Source organism: Tursiops truncatus, chromosome 12 (assembly GCF_011762595.2).
Source record: "Tursiops truncatus isolate mTurTru1 chromosome 12, mTurTru1.mat.Y, whole genome shotgun sequence".
In the NCBI taxonomy this organism is placed as follows: domain Eukaryota; kingdom Metazoa; phylum Chordata; class Mammalia; order Artiodactyla; family Delphinidae; genus Tursiops; species Tursiops truncatus.
The window spans coordinates 50,503,004-50,520,288 of NC_047045.1; the positions used below are offsets into that span (position 1 = coordinate 50,503,004).

The 17,285-nt window shown below is 36.4% G+C and overlaps 1 long non-coding RNA gene across 1 annotated transcript in view; it reads right to left on the reverse strand.

Annotated features, from left to right (window-relative positions):
• Nucleotides 1-180: 180 nt before the first annotated feature.
• Nucleotides 181-17,285, reverse strand: part of LOC109552847 (uncharacterized) — a 55,219-nt gene continuing 38,114 nt past the window's right edge. The window contains exons 2-3 of the long non-coding RNA XR_002179776.3: nt 13,953-14,144; nt 181-313 (exon numbers count right to left, since the gene is read on the reverse strand). This is a non-coding gene — a long non-coding RNA (uncharacterized lncRNA). The remainder of the gene's footprint in view (nt 314-13,952; nt 14,145-17,285) is intronic.

Here is a 17,285-nt window from a genome sequence, read left to right on the forward strand (position 1 = left end):
CCCCCAGGGAAAGAGTGGTTCACCTCCTTCCCCTGTCCTTCCTAGAAGTTCCAGGTATTTTGCTATTTGTTACCGTATTTAAATTTGGCAACTTTGAAATCATGTAGGCAAAGGACTAGATCTCAATGACACTTTAATGGGACATTTAATAAATATCATGATTTATTGGCTTACTTGCATGGACTCTCAAAGCTGTGGTTACTTTTCAGCTCTTGAAGGTTGCTTTGATTGGGCTGAATGTTTCATATGTGATTCAAGTGGTTTCTTCCTCTAATTCTCACTGAGGGAGCAGTTTCCTGGCTTCAGCACTCTCCTGGCAGAAAATGATGGATTCAAAAAACAGATATTGGGTCCAAGCCTTTTAAACTTTTATCCATATTCATTACTTCATCATCCTATATCCAAACCATCACTGACAATGTGGCAGAAACCACACCACCTTAGGAGTTAAGAATCCCAGGGTTTGATACTGGCCCTGACATTCATTAGTTTTATGACCTTGGCTAAGGCATTTAACCACTGGGTCTCTCAGTTTCTTCATCTGTCATTTAGGTTGTAATGTATCTCCCTTGTAAAGATAAGGCAAATAAAATTGTCATGCTTATGCAAAAAGTTTGCAATTTTTGAAGTACATGATTATGCAGTATAAATCAAAGACTAACCCTAAAAAATGGTATCCAGTTGTACCCAACCCTGTCTTGTCTAAACAGGTCTCTCATTCTCTCACCAAATCCTCCTCATTGTACCTCAACAAGCACAAGCTTATAGTCACAATTCTCTTCACTGGAGTTTACAGTCCAAACTCACGTTCAATACTCTCTCTCAGCATTACCCAGTTTTCATTTTGTTAAAAATAGTATTTGTGGGCTTCCCTGGTGGTGCAGTGGTTGAGGGTCCGCCTGCCGATGCAGGGGACACGGGTTCGTGCCCGGGTCTGGGAAGATCCCACCGCGGCTGCGCCCGTGAGCCATGGCTGCTGAGCCTGCGCGTCCGGAGCCTGTGCTCCTCAACGGGAGAGGCCACAACAGTGAGAGGCCCGCATACCGCAAAAAAAATAAATAAATAAAAAATAAAAAATAGTATTTGTTTAGTTTAGAGTTTATAAAGCTCTATATTATTAACTTGATTCATACAACAACCCAGTAAGCTACCTATGGAAAAGGTTATCTTTTTATTGTGGCTGTTGCATTGTAGTTGATATCTCACTACCTTTTGCAAACATTTGAAGTAATAGAACTTCTAAGCCACATTTTGCAGATAAGAAAACTAAGACTCAGAGAGGTGAATTGGAAAAAGAAGAAATAGAAAATTAGTTGTAAATCCATTGGTAAATCCAGATCTCTTGACTACATATTCCAAGTTTTTCCTATTAGGTGATTATCTCTTCTCTTTGCAATGGTTCTTATTGATAGTAACCTTATCTGTATCTACTTGTTCTACATTTAGCCAGCAGTTTAGTTGCTAAACTACATCTTTTAAAAATTACAAACATTTATTTTCCTAGTCCCAAAGAAATACAAAATGATATGATATAATAGTAAGATGAGAGGGAGCAAAGAGACAACATTTTAAATTAAGTTCACAAATGCAACCAATTTAAGCATTCCCCACAAAATTATAAATGATAAGATATTGAACTGGGAATTAAGCTGTTTCTAACACATCTTGAGACATTATTTTGTTGGAAGTACTTTAGTTCATAGAATATCAATTATGACATTGTTCAACTCTAGCTCAAAACATAACTCAAAAGCAAATATAAATGTTGTCTATATTACTGTGTCATTGTTCCTCTGTATTTTTTTACTATTATTATTCCTGTTCACATGTAATCTGATCTCAAGGATTCAAATGTTCATAATATTTCAAAAACACAATCTTCTTTGAAAATAAATAGGCCAGATTTCTATAAAAAAATATGTATTGAGCTATGCAGTAATGATTAAATGCCAGAAAAGTAGCATGTATATTTCAAGACAGTACAAAAAAAACAGTTAAACATGAGGGAAAATAAATCCCTATCCCAATTTTCCCCTCACTTGTACCTGGGTGAATATAATTCAGGTTCAAACATCAAATCAGCTAAGGAGTAAATAAAATTACATCCAAAAACCCCAATTTTAATATTTAACAAAATGTTAGAAAGATTGAACACCTTGGCACTTCCCTTAAATGTAAACCCTTACAAGCATGAAAATAATAAAAATAAATCATAACATTCAAGTAAATTACAAAAGGCATTTAATGTTATTACTAATAATAGATGCAATAATTTACATTGTGCAAAACATTATACTTTTCACAATATTCTCACTTCAATTCATTGTTTATGCCTACAATTTCTGGTCCTCAAATCTTGTTGACGTTGATAATCCCCAATAGGTATCAAACACCTTAACTGTAACACTAATTGCTACAAAGAAGTCCAGAGCAAAGAATCCAGATTTTTTGAAAAAACTTCCAAAGGGAAATAATGGAATATGACATTTGGACAAGATGAAAAGACACATCTTCCTTTGCTGTTTCATGTAGAAAATGAAAAGAGTCTGTCTCATTATTTTCTGTTTTCATCTCATTTTTTTTGACATACTTCTGGCATATTATATCCTGTTCTCTCCTCACAATTTCCACAATGAAATAAAAAAATTGAAGAGCCCAGCATTTCCGGATGTAATAAATTACCACCGTGAGAAAGTTAGGTGATTGTTCACCTATTGTCCTTGAATTTGATATTTTTTCCTTTTTCTATCTGCATGTCCTTCAAAACCCACTACATTTCCCTACACCTGCTAAGGTCTCTTAGTAGGACAAATAGTAGGTGAGTCAAACAAAGACCAAAACTCTAAATCCACTGACAACTGAAATGCAGGTGGAGGGGTTTTTTTTCCACATTTTAAAAAGGACAAAATATTACTGCCAAATAGACATTTTGCTAATAAAGAAACTGGCTCAGAAAAGAAGCAAATTATAAAGATATTATATCATTGGGTAGAAAATTATACGGAAAGTCAGATCTCACTAAGTGTGGTATTTTGTGGTTCTGCTGTAATGGAATAAGACAAAATGACCTTCAATTGAGTTTCCATTTAACATTTAATTTCTTATTACTAAGGCATTGGATCTGTATATAGGAAAATTTAGAGCTAGAAAATAAAGAACTTGATCAGTATCCAGATACAGATACTGATTTGGATTATCCACATTAATCCAAATGTGGATAAGTAGGGAAAGCAGAAAAACTGTTTAATTACATGACCATTAAACACTTGGGAGGGTCAAAATTATACCATGAAAAAGAATCAATCCTAATTCTTCACAATCTAAAATTTTATATCATTCATTCCACTTCAAATATTGAAGCACACCTCCTTGTAATTTATGATTTATACTAAAATTGTGTTTTTCCTTTACAGAGAAAAGAAAGCAATCTTTTATTTAATAAGAACTTGAATCAGGAAAGGCCAACTCATTGTGTTAGTTCTTATTCTTTGGACAAGAATATTGCTGTATAGAGTCAAGTAATGATTTGGTCCTTGGAAGAGACTTTTTTGATATTACCAAGTTCCCTATTCAAAATGGAAACTTTGAAGTCAAGTCTAAACCCAGAGACCCATTTTGGTGGAGAAGAGTTTGACAAATCAAAGGTCAATCATTTGGTTGCCAAGTTGAAGCTCAAGAACCCAAAGAATGTCAGGAAGAACAAGAAGACTAGCTTTACCTCTTGGTACACCTTGGATGTCATACTTACTTAATGTTCTCTGATATTGGGGCTGATGGTGATATAGTAACTACTAGACTGGTCATAAAATATCAATCCCCTCCACCCCCCAACACACACAAATATATACTACTTACTCAGTTAACTAGCCTAATGCCCTTGTTCAGATTTATGAATGCAAGAAGGCATTAAACACAGATAAGGACGTGTTGACAAACTTGAATTCACAGACACACAAATTAATTTTTTACATTAATGCTAATAGCATTTTTTAGATGTATGCTGCTTAGATAAGTACAGGCAAAATGACAACATTAAAATAATTTGTAACAAATAAGATATTAAACACATGGTTTAAGAGTCTGAGAAATATAAAGCAGGGAGTTCAAGGTCTCTTCTTAGAAACTGACATAAATCTTTCCACAAAAAAATTCATGTTAGAGACGAGAAAGTACTAAGTTACGATCAATAATAAAGACAAAAAAAGCATTATTATCCAATTGGCTGGCTAGGAATCAGACTGCTGGTCAGGAAGATGAAAGTGCTAACAGAAAGAAATAGAAGATGTCTGTAATCCTATCATGACTATGCCAGAAGAAAGCAGAGGCAAGCTAGATGATGACCTGTAGCTTGTCACGGGTGAATTCCACCTGGAAGTGTCAGTTCCAGACCCAAGAACAAATAGGATGGCTAAGCAGACCAGAAATACATACTCTATTAAGCCTGTCACAAAATTTGAAGGACCCACATTTGTAGCAAAGTCGGTATAGTGGTAGTTTAAGAATCTCATTTGAGATGCCATTTCTAAGTATTCTGAATTCTTGAATATAAGTTTTATCAGCACCCTAGATTAGCAGAAAATACAATTCATGTCCTTTAAAATAAAGACTTATTTGAAACTGGCACCATTAAACACTTCATGACAGACATTGCTTATTTTTAAAAGTCTTTTGTTTAGGTTCAGTCTTCTAATGACAGAGGTAATGAATTTTTTTTATCCCATAGACTACCCTGTTGCCCAGTATCCTGAAGGAAACACAAAGCATGCTTTGGCTAAGTTTGGGGCTCTCTAACATTGTGAAAATTGGGGTGTTTCCTAGGGAGAAGGATAAGCAGCATTACATAAGTAGATGTACCAAATTTTCTTCTTAGCAACAAATTTGTGCAAGCAAAAAAATGTATTCAGCTTCAGTTACTCTGATGAATGCTGTAGAGACCCTTGGAAGCCTAGAAAAATCTTTTAGCCACTTAGGGATGCTAATTTACAAGGGACAGAAAAGCAATATGCTAATTTTTGTAAACAGCTATTCTTTGAACAAACATTCTGAAATACTACGAAGGGACAAGAAGAGAGAGTACATCTCCATTATTCTCAGAGACACAAAATAGCCTGATCCTAATATTCTAATTAAATGGGGTTTTATAGAATTTTTCCTTCATGAACAGGACTGAGATTTTTCAAAATGCTTGTTTGGACATAAAGTCCTTGTGCCTGTTCAGTCTGAAAGAGATTTAAATGTTTCTGTCTCCAAGGTAGTGTTTTCTCCCTTCTAAAAATATTTTTGTTGACCTACTTTAATTGGGCTCTTTAGGGAAAAAAATTTAGAAATTCCTTTTTTTTTTACAAACTCTTACCAGTTCAGAAATTTTACTGACAGCATTTCTGACATACGCCCCTTCTACCTCTGTCTGACATTACCAATAAGAGGGAATTCATTACCTAAAAACTGGGTCATTCAATTTTTTAGCAGCTCTAATTGCTCTAAAGTTATTCCTTACCTTGACTTTTAAATCTCCCTTTCTTAATATTTCCACCCATTAGTCTTAGTTTCCTACTTAAATATAACAAAATTAATTCTTTCTCCTATGCAGCAATCCTCTCAATATTTAAAGACAATTATTATAATATCCTTTTCCAGGAAAAATTGCTCCAGTTTTTCCAGTTTTTTCTCTTTTCAACTTATATCATGTTTATTGCATATAACATTTTTAAATTGAAGTATAGTTGATTTACAATGTTGTGTTAGATTCAGGTATACAGCAAAGTGATTTATATATATATATATGTATATATAAACATTTTTTTTTCCATTGCGTTGGGTTTTCATTGCTGCGTGTGGGCTTTCTCTAGTTGCTGCGAGCCAGGGCTACTCTTAATCGCGGTGCGCGGGCTTCTCATTGCGGTGGCTTCTCTTGTTGTAGAGCACAGGCTCTAGGCGCGTGGGTTTCAACGGTTGCAGCACATGGGCTCAGTAGTTGTGGCGCGCAGGCTCTAGGGTGCACGGGCCTCAGTAGCTGTGGTGCACGGGCTTAGTTGCTTCACAGCATGTGGGATCTTCCCGGACCAGGGATGGAACCCATGTCCCCTGCATTGGCAGGCAGATTCTTAACCACTGCAACACCAGGGAAGTACATATATATAACTTTTTAATATTCTTTTCCATTATGGTTTATTACAGGATATTGAATATAGTTCTTTGTGCTATACAGTAGGACCTTTGTTGTTTATCTCTTTTATATATAGTAGTGTATATCTGTTAATCCCAATCTCCTAATTTATCTCTCCCTGCACTTACCCTTTGGTAACTGTAAGTTTGTTTCCTATGTCTGTCAGTCTATTTCTGTTTTGTAAATAAGTTCATTTGTATCACTGTTTTAGATTCCACTTATAAGTGGTATAATTTATTTATCTTTCTCTGAGTTACTTCATTTAGTATGATAATCTCTAGGTCCACCCATGTTGCTACAAATGGCATTCATTCTTTTTTATGACTGAGTAATATTCTATGGTGTATACATACCACATCTTCTTTATCCATTCATCTGTCAATGGACACTTAGGTTGCTTCCATGTCTTGGCTATTGTAAATAGTGCTGCTGTGAAAGTTGCGGTGCATGTATCTTTTCAAATTAGAGTTTTTGTCTTTTCCAGATATATGCCCAGAAGTGGCATTGTTGGATAATATGGTAGCTCTATTTTTAGTTTTTAAAGGAACCTCCATACTGTTCTCCATAGTGGCTGCACCAATTTACATCTCACCAAAAATGTAGGAGGGTTCCCTTTATCTTTCCATCTGTTTGTGTCATCCTCAATTTCTTTCGTCAGCATCTGAGAGTTTTCAGAGTACAGGCCTTTTACCTCCTTAGGTAGGTTTACTCCTAGGTATTTTATTCTTTTTGATGTGATGTTAAATGTGATTGTTTTCTTAATTTCTCTTTCTGATATTTCATTGTTAGTGTATAGAAATGCAACAAATTTCTATATATTAATTTTGTATCCTGCAACTTTACTGAATTCATTGATGAGCTCTAGTAGTTTTCTGGTGTGCATATAACATTTTAAAATTTGTGATTATTTACACACTTCTTTAATCCCTCAGGAAAATATATATCTTTCTGAAATGTTGTTTAAGTCCTTTTTGTATGATTACCAGAATTTCTTTGCACACACTGATCATAAGCTTATTATGGTATGTCATGGCTAGGCCTGTATTGAAACCTTGAGTAGCAGGCTCAGTGGTGCAGTACTGAGTGTGAACAACAGAACAGTGTAGGTTGTAAACCTGTATTGCAGCGAGAAAGATTAACCCGGATGCAAACATCAGGAGGAAATAACTTGAAATGAACTGAAAGAGTACCCTCTCAGATAAAAAAATGAGAAAGAAGAATAAAAGACAGAAATCACCCATGGTTATGGATCCTCTATCCACCCTGACTGCTAGGACCACTGAACTGACAGCATGCTCTCTTAGGTATAAGTGAGTTTGTGAGGGGTATACTTTCTCATGCTGTCTTGTTCTTGCTCTCTGGTTTATATTTCACGTAGTTTATTTCTTGATTCTATAGACAAATAAGGCAAAAGCAACCTCGACTGAGACTGACATCCTTGGATCAGACTCTGTTGTTTGGCCCTGCTCTCTGGCCCATTAATATTGGGGGGCAAGCTCTAGTTCCATTTGAAAATTAATTAATGTAATTCACCATACCCACAGATTACTGCAAGATTATAGGATACAAGATCTATGTACAAAAATCAATTGCATTTCTATATACTAGCAATGAAAAATTAGAAATTAAACATTTTAAAAACTGGTGTCATTTATAATAGCACCACACACATGAATAATTGGGTGTAAATATAATAAAATATATGAAATATTCATATGCTGAAAACTGCAGAACACTGATTAAAGAAAGCAAAGAAGACTTAAATAAATGGAGAGATATCATTTTCTTTCTATCTGAAGAACTTTTTAAAATATGTTTTTAGTGTGGTTCTTCTGGTGTTGGATTCTTCCAGCTCTTATATGTATAAAAAATATTTTACCTTCTTTTTCGAAAGATATTTTTATTTGGTATAGTCTTCTAGTTTTAGAGTTTTTTCCTAGTACTTTAAAGATGTTCTACTGTCTTCTTACATACTTTTTGAAGAAAAATTTGCTATCACTCTTGACTTTGTTCTAAGACATTTGTACATGTCTTTTTTCACTGAATCCTTTAAAGATTTTTCTAGCAGATTATTATTTTAATTGTTGTATGCCTTGTTATATATTTTTTTCATGGTTCTGTGCTTGAGATTTGTTGAACTTCTTGTATCTGTGGGTTTATAGTTTTTCTTAAAATTTGGAAATTTTTCAGCCATTATTTCCTCAATTTTTTCTTCCTGTCTCCTACTCTCTCTCTCTTCTCCTTTGGGGAATCCAATTACACATACAGTCATTCTCTTGAAACTGTTTCATAAATGACTGATGTTCTGTGCATTTTTTTGCTTTTTATCTCTGGAAAGTTAATATTTCTGTGTATTCAAATTCAATATTTTCTTGATCTTTTCTTCTTCAAAATCCAATCAACTATTAATCCCATCCAGTATATCTTTCATCTCAGACATTGTAGTTTTTGTTTGGGGGAGTTTGTTTATATTTTTTTAAAGCTTTTATGTCTGCAAAACATTTTGAACATATAAAATATATACAGTTATAACTTTTGATGTCTTTGTCTGCTAATTCTAGCATCTGTTTAAATTCTAGGTATATTTTAATTGATTGTTTTTCTACTTATTATTGGTCATATTGTCCATCTTTTCTGAAAGTCAAATAATTTTTATTAGATGCCAGACACTATGAATTTTACCTTATTGGGCACTAGATATTTTTGTATTACTATAAATATTCTTGAATTTTGTTCTGGAATGCAGCTAAGTTTTTTAGAAACAGATCCTATTATGTCTTGTTTTTAAGCTTTGTTAGGCAGAACCAGAGCAAACTTTAGGCTAATTATTTCCCACTAATGAACCAAGACTCTCTTGGGTACCCTACCTAAGGCCCCATGTATCATAAGCTTTTCCAGTCTGACTGGTAGGAACAGGCACTATTCCAGTTCTTGTATGAATCTTAGACATTGTTCTGTCTAATCCTTTTGGATTGTCCTAGATAATTTCCTTACATGAATGAGCTGATAAGTAATCAGCTGAATACTAGAGGGTGACTCTGCCTATCTTAGAAGTTCTCTTTCTGTGTAGCTCTCTCCTCTCCAACACTTTGTCCTGTGAACTCTAACTGCCTTCATCTCCCCGGATGGTCAGCTCCATCTCATCTACTTAAGGAGTCTGCTAGGCTCTGCCTGGATTCTTCCTCCTACACAAGGGCTTGGACTCACTGTCAAGAAATTCACTTGGAGAACTGTAGGCCTCACCTCATTTGTTTCCAGTGTCTCAAGAATCACTGTCCTAGATTGCCAACAAACACATGAAAAGATGCTCAACATCACTAATCATTAGAGAAAGGCAAATCAAAACTACAATGAGATATCAACTCACACCAGTCAGAAGGACTATCATCGAAAAATATACAAACAACAAATGCTGGAGAGGGTGTGGAGAAAAGGGAACACTCTTGCACTGTTGGTGGGAATGTAAATTGATACAGCCACTATGGAGAAGAGTATGGAGGTTCCTTTAAAAAACTGCAAATAGAACTACCATACACCCAGCAATCCCTCTACTGTACATATACCCTGAGAAAACCATAATTCAAAAAGAGTCATGTACCACAATGTTCATTGCAGCACTACTTACAATAGCTAGGACATGGAAGCAACCTAAGTGTCCACTGACAGATGAATAGATAAAGAAGATGTGACACATACATACAATGGAATATTACTCAGCCATAAAAGGAAACGAAATTGAGTTATTTGTAGTGAGGTGGATGGACCTAGAGACTGTCATACAGAGTGAAGTAAGTCAGAAAGAGAAAAATAAATACCGTATGCTAACACATATACATGGACTCTTAAAAAGAAAACAAACAAAGGTTCTGAAGGACCTAGGGGCAGGACAGGAATACAGACGCAGACTTAGAGAATGGACTTGAGGACACGAGGATTGGGAAGCGTAAGCTGGGATGAAGTGAGAGAGTGGCATGGACATATATACACTACCAAATAGCTAGTGGGAAGCAGCCACATAGCACAGGGAGATCAGCTCCGTGCTTTGTGACCACCTAGAGGGGTGGGATAGGGAGGGTGGGAGGGAGACGCAAGAGGGAGGAGATATGAGGATACATGTATATGTATAGCTGATTCACTTTGTTATGAAGCAGAAACTAACACACCATTGTAAAGCAATTATACTCCAATAAAGATGTTAAAAAAAATCACTGTCCTTTATTGCCTGATATACAATGCCTTTAAAACTATTACCTCAAGCATTTTGTTTTTGATCTGGTTGAGTCAGGTGTGAAGGTAAATCTAGTTACTGTAACTCCATCTTTTCCAGAAGCAAAGTCTCAAAGGAACTATTGAAATGGCTTCATAACTGGTTTCCCTACTTCTAGGTTTGTTCTTCTAATGTTATGGTGAGTTTCCTACTTTAAATCTTTTGCTAACTCCAAACTGTCAAATCAACAGTGCCCAAATTCTGTCTTTAGACAATGGTCAACTCTGTGGTGAAGTTCTCACCAGAAAAAAAAGAGAAAAATAAGAATAGTGTATCAAGTTTTAAAACCATTTACTGTGAAATATAACATCAGAAATCTTCAGAATGTATAAAAACAATTATACAGTTCAGTAAATTATCACTAAGTAACAATCCATTTAACATCACCAAATTAAGAAATAGAAAATTTCCAGCTCTCCAGAAACCCTACACAGGTCCCTTCCAAGCCACATATATATATAGGTACTGTGTTTTATCTTGCTTATTTTTTTCAATAACTGCTTATAGTTAGCCGAAGCTAACTATACATTGAGATATGGTGGACTGCAGTTGGAACCTCACTGAAATGCGGCAATCAGTGTGACCTTCCTAAGGAAGTTCTGTTTAAATTGAGTCATAAAGAATAAGTAGGAGGTATCCATTTAAGGAGGAAAGGAAGAGAGGTAACTTGAGAAAAAATGTGTTTTTTCCAGGCAGAAGTTACTTTTGGCTAATCTAAACTACCAAACACACACACACACACACACACACACACACACACACACACACACACACAAACAAACACACACACACACACACACACACACACACCTGTGAATGAGAAGGGGATAAGACTACCGAAGATAGGTATTAAAATCATCATAAAATTGTATAAAATGTCATTGGTATTAAACTTGAAAATTTCAATAAGATTAATATTTTTCTAGGAAAAAATGATTATTGAAAAAGAAGAAATCAAATACCTAATTATACTGTTAATCATTAAAGGATTTTTAAAGTAATAAAATAATTATTTAACTATCCTGGTTTTAGCAATTTCATGGGTGCTTTCTTTCATATTAACAAGGAACAGATAATATTTTTTCTATAGAATATGTTGAGGCATAGAAAAAATGTAGAAGACTGCAGTTCATTTTATGAAGCTTTTAAAGATAACCCCAAAATCTATTGATTAGTCTCATCTATAAATATCAATAAAAATACTAGGAAAAAATTATCTAACATCAAATTAAAGGGAGCATGATCAAGAAGAGTTTAGTCTAGAAATAAAAGTATAGTAGCAAATATATTAATAAATTAAGTATATCAACAGATAAAATATAAAATTGATCATTTTATGTAATACTAAATATTGATTTATAAAACAAATATTTTTTGAGTACCCATTCTGTTCCAGGTGCTGTTTAAGTTCTGGAAATATAGGATAAACAATACAACATCCCTACCACCATGGAATTTATATTATAGTGACAGAAAAATATATTAAATATTTTTAAAAAAGAATAAATAATATAATTTAAAGTAATACTAAGGTGTTAGATCACCTTATGAAGGAAGGAAATGTGTCATTTAGAAAGAAACAGCTGTTTTAGAAGGCAAGTGGGAAAAAACTGCTCAGATAAGTTTGGATGATGCAGAGAAGAGTTTGCTAAGACAATATTTGAAAGAAGAACTTTGAAGGCAGAGAAATAACAAATATAAAGTTCCCAAGGTGAGAATAAGGATGGTATGTCTTGGGGGCAGTAGGAAAGCCAGTGTTGGTAGATAAGAGTTGGGTAGGAAGAAAATGGTAAGAGATGTAGCCAGAGAAGAAGACAGAGGTCAGATCTCAAAGAAATTTTCTTGCTAGGATTTTATTTTAAGTGTTAACAGATGCCAATTGGAGAGTTTTAAGCAGAAGTGATGTAACCTGATTTCCATTTTTAAAAAGGCACTCTACTATGTGGGGAACATATTATAAGCCACAAGAATAAAAGAACAGTTAGGAGAATATCATCAGACTAGTCTAGCCCAGGGAGAAAAACGCTAAGGAATGGTTCGGTTGGAGATATATTTTGAAAATATGGGGACAGATTTGCTGAATGGAGTAGGTGTGGTAAATCATAACAATGGGGCATTTCAGGGAAGAGAAGATGTGAAGAAAGGGGCAGGAGAGATTAAGATTTGAACTATGCTGCTTTGGACACATAGGCTAGACACTCGTAATAGGATTAGTTGTTGCTACATCCTCAGAAGTGGCAACATAGATCTGAGGCAGTAGACACTGTTGTTGCCTAATTCCAGCCAGCGGAAAGGGAAGGAGTGGAATGCAAACCACTTCCTTATAATAACATGATCCAGAAGTTGAAGACATCACTTCTCTCCCATCACACTAGACAAAGCTTACTTACACCTCACATGGCCTCTAGGAGGACAGCCATATGCTCAGCTGCACCTTAGGGGAGTCTATTATTAAAAGGAAGAAGAGAAGAAGGCATAACAGTGAAAAATGAACTGTCTCTAACGGGCTGGCACGACACTCAAGCAGGATGCCAAATAGGCATTTGAGACCTAATAAAAATGGGGTTTCTGTAACTTAATAAATAATATTTATGTAAAAATGAGAGTTAGCATACCGATAATAACATAGTAGAGAATTTCTTTTAAAATCACAACTAACACATGGTTATTGACTATTATTTAACATGTTTCTGGGCTGCTAAATAGTAAGTCAACTGATAGCACTAACAAGAATTAATAAGAGCTCTGTAATGTGACCAATTTCAGAAATATGCAAAATAGATAAATTTCATATATATACATATATGCAAGTAATTACATTTATAATATCAATAAAATATGTGGGTCATTGTACAAACTTTAGAAAATACAGTAAATTAAGAAATAGAAACTAAAGGTCACCTAACATCACTCTGCAGAGGTGTCCACTATTAACATCTTGCTGTGTTTCCTTGTAAATATCTACAGATTGGTTTTTTCTTATAAATCATGCTTATATTGCATATATTTTTAACATGTTTACTCTACCTAACTTGAGATTACCTTTTCCTATGCTTTTACATTGTTGGGTTTTTTAAACATAATTTTTATTACGGCATAATAGTTTACATATGGTAAAGAATTGAGTTTTTTAGTTTCACCACTAAAAATGCTGACGTTTCTTTGTTCAAGAGGAAGAAATGATTCTCCAAGCAGCAAGGATATTTCCTACATTCCAAAAGCTACTGAATATATGACATTAATAGACATTCTAATTCCTACCTCTTTAAAATCTCTGGTGTTAAAAAAAGACAATTGACAATATAATGACAGTAATATTAAGAAGTATCTGGTTTCTTATTTTTCTGAGTTACCAACAGGTCCCAAGCTGCCCTGACATATTGCCTTGAGACATCACCATTAAGAGAAAGAATCCTCCACATGTTTATGAGCCTTAATTTGCAGAGTTTTTTTACCTGTAGTCACAAGAAATTGCTTCCCTAAAGCACTTGTCAGGGATAGACTGAAAGATATATATACCTTTCAGAAGTGATGAGAGATGCTTCTAGCAGTACTTTCCAAATCACCACCTAAGGATTCCATATGATTCCAAGAAGGCTTCGAGGGCTCTTGTGATGTCAGTATTGTCTCTGTGCAGCCTCCTCTCCCCCAACCACAGCAGCGTTCATAGATATTGAAGAATAAAGAAAAGGAACTAAAGGAAGTGACAATCTGGAAGGAAAAAGGAAATTTAAATCAGTTTTGAATGTACAAAGCCTGGAAGGCCACAACCTGGAAAAGAGTAGAAACTCATCTGGTGTTCAACTCTGAGCTTCTATATTCTCATCTGCAGAAGAATGAACCAGTAATAATTGAGCTCTACCTCTATGTCAAGCCCTTTAAATGCATGATTTAATTTAAACTTCACAATTGTCTATGGTAGGGATTGTCATCCTAATTCTGTAAAGGAGGGGTCTGAAATTCAAAGCAGTTAGAAATCAGGTCTCAGGTGATGCAACTAGTAAATGCCCCAGGCAGGATTCCCCACCTCTCTATGACACCCAAACACAAGCTCCTCTCATTTGTCACAATAAATGTACTTTCCCCACTGATTGTTGTGAATACTAAAATTTTAGGATGAAAGAAGATTATAGTCATCTGTTAAAGGAAAATCCATATTGAGTTAAATTTGGCAAAGACCTAGAAATGGGTATTATTTAAATGTGTACTATAAATGGCACAGTTAAAGAGTATATATAGTGAGAAAGGGGGAAAGCTGATGATATAACTGAAAAAATTTTCACTCCATTATATTATATATAGGAAATCTATATATTTTCATATTTTTAAAATTTGTCACATTAATAAATTCTTTTATTCATTTTAATAATTAGAAGCCAGTTCATAAAGGGCCTTGGGTACCAGAGTTAGGAATTTTGTTTTTATTTATCTATCTTGGGGTCCCACAAAAGAATTCTGAGCACAGTGGTAACAGCACAAGATCTGCATATAGAAAAGACTACTCTTCAAAGATTTGTTTTGTGAGTAGAATGGTCTATCAGTAAAGAAAGTCTATGTTATATTGCAGTCAAAAATCTAAAATTCTCAGTGGCTTAAAACAACTAAAATTTATTTCTTGGTTTGTCTCAGGTTTAGGGTGGAGACAAGGGTGCTATTCCATTTCATCCTCATTCAACGATGCTGGCTGGCAGAGCCTTCACATGTGAGCATCACCAGCAATAATAGCAAAAGAGGGTAGGGGACATGTGACTTGAGCCCTTGTCCTGATAGGTTCCCAACAAAAAGTGACACATGTCACATCTCACAGTTCACACAGGGACAAAACAGTGCAGGTTTACCTTGTGCTGGAAGGAAGAGAAATTGAAAATACTGCTGAAGAGCACAATTATTTATCACTAATAACTTTTTTAAAAAATGAGACTAGACATAAGATCAGTCTACCAACTGATAAAATTCAACATGAAAGAGACAATGAGGACCTGAGTCAGGAAAGTGGCTGAGGGTAGAGAAAGAATAATGCGGGTCAAAGCAGTAACTACAGGACATGGACATATCTTCGATACAGATGGGGAAAAACAAAACACAAAATGCAAAGATCACCTATGCACCTAAAGTCTTGATAAAGTTTTGAGGTTTTTTCCAAAGTAGAAAGTGCTTTTAACTAACTTTCAATGGGTTTAACCAGTTTTTTAAAAGGTACTCAGGAAGAGCTTCAAGATAGCAGAAGAGTAAGAGGTGCAGATCACCTTCCAACCCACAAATACATCAGAAATGCATCTACATGTGCAACAACTCCTACAGAACACCTACTGAACGCTGGCAGAAGAACTCAGACCTCCCAAAAGGCAAGAAACTCCCCACGTACCTGGGTAGGGCAAAAGAAAAAAACAGAGACAAATAATAGGGACGGGACCTGCACCAGTGGGAGGGAGCTGTGAAGGAGGAAAGGTTTCCACACACTAGGAAGCCCCTTTGCGGGCGGAGACTGCGGGTGGCAGAGGGGGAAGCTTCGCAGCCACGGAGGAGAGCACAGCAACAGGGGTGCGGAGGGCAAAGCGGAGAGATTCCCGCACAGAGGATCGGTGCTGACCAGCACTCACCAGTTTGAGAGGCTTGTCTGCTCACCCGCCGGGGCGGGCGGGGGCTGGGAGCTGAGGCTCTGGATTCGGAGGTCGGATCCCAGGGAGACGACTGGGGTTGGCGGCGTGAACACAGCCTGAAGGGAGCTAGTGCGCCACGGCTAGCCGGGAGGGAGTCCGGGAAAAAGTCTGGAGCTGCCGAAGAGGCAAGAGACTTTTTCTTGCCTCTTTGTCTTGCGATGCGCAAGGAGAGAGGATTAACAGCGCCGCCTCAACGAGCTACTCAGATGGGCTCGAGCCCCTGCTATCAGAGAGGATCCCAGAAACGGGCATGAGACGCAAAGGCTGCTGCTGCCGCCACCAAGAAGCCTGTGTGCAAGCACAGGGCACTATCCTCACATTCCCTCCCGGGAGCCTGTGCAGCCCGCCACTGCCACGGTCCTGTGATCCAGGGACAACTTCCCCGGGAGAACGCATGGCGGGCCTCAGCCTGGTGCAACGTCACGCCGGACTCTGACGCCACAGGCTCGCCCGCATCCGTACCGCTCCCTCCCCGTGGCCTGACTGAGCCAGAGCTCCCGAATCAGCTGCTCCTTTAACCCCGCTCTGTCTGAGCGAAGAACAGACGCCTTCAGGCGACCTACATGCAGAGGTGGGGCCAAATCCAAAGCTGAACCCCCAGGAGCTGTACGAACAAAGAAGAGAAAGGGAAATCTCTCCCAGCAGCCTCAGGAGCAGCGGATTAAATCTTCAGAATCAACTTGATGTACCCTGCATCTGTGGAATACCTGAATACACAAAAAATCATCCCAAACTGTGGCGATGGACTTTGGGAGAAATGATTTATATATTTTTCCCCTTTTTCACTTTTTGTTTGTGTTTCACTGTTTGTTTGTATGATTCTGTGTGATTTTGTCTGTATACCTTTGCTTTTACCATTTGTACTAGAGTTCTGTCTGTCCTTTTTTTTTAGTATAGTTTTTAGTGCTTGTTATCATTGGTGGATTTGTTTTTTGGTTTGGTTGCTCTTTCTTTTTTATTACTTTTAATTTTTTTTATTTTTAATAATCATTTTTAATTTTAATAACATTATTTTATTTTTTCTTTCTTTCTTTTTTTCTCCCTTTTGTTCTGAGCTGTGTGGATGAGAGCGTCTTGGTGCTCTGGCCAGGCGTCAGTGCTCTGCCATTGAGGTGGAAGAGCCGAGTTCAGGACACTGGTTCACCAGAGACCTCCCAGCTCCATGTAATATCAAACAGCAAAAATCTCCCAG